Below are 3,874 nucleotides of genomic sequence, written 5' to 3'. Positions count from 1 at the left end.
GAAGAACTGTAAGGGAGACAACGAGACCACACACATTTCCGAGTGCTTTACTGAGTGGTCACAAAAACCATGTATGAAAGGGAAACAAGTCATAAGCCAATACGATGTATCATAACCTTACTGCTATGCTTGCATGTTGACAAAATACTCGGATTCAATGTGTCCATGACATGATTGCAAGTTTACTAAGTGCAGTACATAAAACATTTCATTTACAAATCACATCAGCTTCAAGTTCTTCGAAATCCATTGTAATGCAAAAATGGGGGTTATGCTGGAAGTGGAAGATTACGCATTATATTCTTATGAAGAAATGAACCTACTCTAGCTCTCTGATAATGGATACAGAGTTGACTGGTACTTAAGAACCTTTCAGATGTCCATGCCTTTTTCTATAGTTTAAATGCAGTCCCACATATAAAATTCATAAGTAAGGAAAACAGCTTAAAAAAGCGAAGCTTGGACAGAGTCCAGCCATACGAAGTAAGCTGTCTATATTGCTGAATTTTCTCAGCACTCAGATTCAGAATAGATCTATGTTATATTCCTGGTCCCTGAGCTTCACTGATTATAAACAGATTCCCTCCTTCATCATCCCACTTTACTGACTGATGCCTCCAGGCTTTCCTGGAAGACAAAAAGACAAAAGAAAAAAAAAATCCTATGTACGTTCACATCTCTGGATGTATATTGAGTTACAGGCTGAAATATAAACATAGTTCTGCAGAGAAAAGCAGCATTAATTTTATTCCAACATTTATCATGATAGGACACATGGCCTCTTCTTTTCTCCACTGTTGACACTCGTTCATGCAGTTGAAGGCACTGACTTGCAATGTTTGGCCAAGGTCCTCAAAGCCTATGTAGGCAGCCATGAGGGTGAGTCAACAGCAGCTGATAGAACGATGCTGGCTTCACTGTAACGGGAGAGCATATTTGGGACAAACATCAGGTTCTCTTTGCTCTTATTGTATTTTGCTTTGGCAACTCGTAGGGTTAGTTATTAGAGCAGCAGATTTTTTTTTTTAAGACTTAAAGGAGGAAAAAAGTGTGTCAGATTCCATGTCTGTGCCTGTCATGAGTGCGCTTGCCAAGAAGAGGTACTCCAAATTGAACACTCAGAGAGGCAGAGGACTCACTCAGAGATCCTTATAGGCACTTGGGAGTACCTTGTGAATGGAAAAGGAATTCTCAGGTCTTGTCATCTCTCTTTATTCCCAAGTTCATTTTGATTTTCAACCATAAGGATACAATTTTACCCTTAAAAATAAACGACATCTATGGTTTTCTACCTTGGAGCCCACATTTTACTAAAGGCCCCAATTACTCTCCATCTGTCCTGTGTACATTTGGGGCTGGGAGAATCTATATCTTCCTTGCTTGGATGCCCGTGTCATCCTATCATTTGCCTGAGTGTAGTGGACACTCGTTACAAATTTGGGCTCTACTGATTCCCCAGAGAGGCCAGATTTCAAGCATTCTGGGATTCCCTGAGTTGTGATTTCTTTTGTTAGGGTTTCTTTCTAATTCGGTCTGGGCATCTTCCTCTTGAGAATGGCCATAAGCCTAGATAACCCACTTTTAGAAGAGCCTTCACTGGGGAAAAGTTAGATTTGGAATGTGCTGATGAGGTGGTGAAACTGAAACATAGGAAACATGAAATTTATTGCTCACAGAACCCTGAGAAGTTGGAGCATGAATAGGGCCTGAAACAAGTCTGGAGGTGTCAGGAAATTCATCAGTGGTGAGTACAGAGAGGGATGGGGCTGGGGTGAAAAACAGAGAGCGAGAGAGGAGAGAGCGAGAGAGAGAGACTGTGAAACTGTGTCTTTATTAAGGCCCATGGACATTTTTCTCTTAGGCTTTCCCTAGAGGGTTGTGGATCAGCTTGTTTAAAGAACACATACACAGGGGCAAAGTAGTGGTATAGTGTTAGTGCAACTAGATCCACATAGTAAAGGTCCTGGGTTCATATCCCAGAACCTCCTTGAGCATACCTGCACATACGTGCACCTGTGCCCATACTCTGGGCCAGCTGAGATTAGGAGTGGATTGTGGTGTGGGAAGCCTGTTGGAAGTGCTGCTGTCTCGCAGCAGAAATAAACAAATTATTTTTTAAAAAAATGTATGCAAAATGGGAGACTTATTTACATGACTCTGGTGTTGACTTCTAGATTTTATTATGGTCAGTAGCTATGGGATGCATTGGGTTTTGGGTCTATGGGACCAGGAACAAACAGCTATTTACAACTTCCCACACACAGAGAGAGGAAAGTTTAACTAGGTTAAAGGTGATGAGGTATAACTAGGTTTCCAACAACATTTTTTAGGTCAGGCCTAAAAAAATGAATGCTAAGGTAGTCACTCTATTAAACAAGTTTATGACTCACAGTGTCCTTTGATTTAAACTTTGCTTTGAGGAATATTTTTTGGAGAAGAGGTAGGCCATATCAGCACAATGAAGATGAACTTAAATGGATGCACATCACAGTGGCTGACAGACTAAAAGGTTTCAAGGGATTTAAGATGCAGGAAAAATGAGCCAGTGTATCCAAGCTTCAGATGATGAAGGTAGTGCTGTTCTTTGTATTTAAGATCTCATTTGCATCTCCCATATGGATTATTATTGACCATGCTCCATAAGGATGACATCTCTATCTTTTTTTTTTTCCTTTTTTTTTTTTTGGAGAGGTTTTTGCTATAGGGCGCGTGCACTCGCCAGAAAGACAGAGAGAGACAGAGAGATAGAAAGTGAGAAATCATCCCCTCAGGGGGGATGGCCATGCCACAATCCTTTCTCCTCCATTCTCCTCTTGGGATCTTGGACATGCATGAGCACACACTCACAGTGAGTTTAAGCCACCAGGTCCTGGACTCAAACCGCAGTCAACTACATGGGAGTCCAGCGACATAGCCATTATGCTAACTACTGGTCCCTCTTTGGGATAATGATAATGTCTTATCTATTATTCTCTATTATTCTCCTAAAATTCTTATGTTGAAGACTTGGGTCCTAGTACTTCAGAGTTGAACTGTATTTGGAGTTAGGGCTTTTAAAGAATTAATTTATTTAAAGTGATGTTGTTATGGTGGGCTCTAATCTTGTCTAACCAGTATCCTTATAAAAAGAGAAAATTAGGACACACAAAGACACATCAGGAATGTACACACCCAGACAAGGCCACGGGAAGGCACAGAAAGACAACGTCCATCTATAAACTGAATAAAGAGACCATAGCAGAAACTAGCAGAGGGTGATGCAGCAGCAACACAATACTCTACGAAGTTGCCCTACATGGAAAGGTTCCTGGTTTGCATCCAGAGACCTCCCTGAATATGTCAGATATGCATATGACTGTGATTCAGGGATGGCTGAGATTAGAGGTGGATCACAATCTGGGGATCCTATTGGGGGTGCCTTTCTGTCTCTTTCTCCCCTTCTGGGTCTCTCTTGCTTACAGAAGAAGTAAATAAATGAATTTTTTAAAAAGAAAGAAGGAAAAAAATCAACTCTGATGACACCTTGATCTTGGGCTTCCTAGTCTCCACAACTGAGTAAATACATTTCTGTTGTTTAAGGCACTCAGTCTGTGGTATTTTGTGTTGGGAGCCCTAAAAGACTATTATGGGTTGCTTTTCCAATCCTTCTGGTCATTGAAACTGTGTCTGCAAATTACTCTCCTCACAGTTACTCGCTTTGCATTATGGCTTAGCAGCTTGGAAGGTGAAGACTATTGACTATGACTTGACTTTGTGCTAGTTTCCAGGATGGGCTTAGTAAGTTTTTATGCTTCTGTGGAGCAGACCCAGGCTCCCTGAGGACAAGTGCAAACTCACCCACTGCCAGCATGAGCCAGCTGTTGAACTCCACATG

This window comes from Tupaia chinensis, unplaced genomic scaffold, assembly GCF_000334495.1.
Source record: "Tupaia chinensis unplaced genomic scaffold, TupChi_1.0 Scaffold000090_1, whole genome shotgun sequence".
Taxonomy (NCBI): domain Eukaryota; kingdom Metazoa; phylum Chordata; class Mammalia; order Scandentia; family Tupaiidae; genus Tupaia; species Tupaia belangeri.
This window is presented reverse-complemented; position numbering follows the sequence as displayed.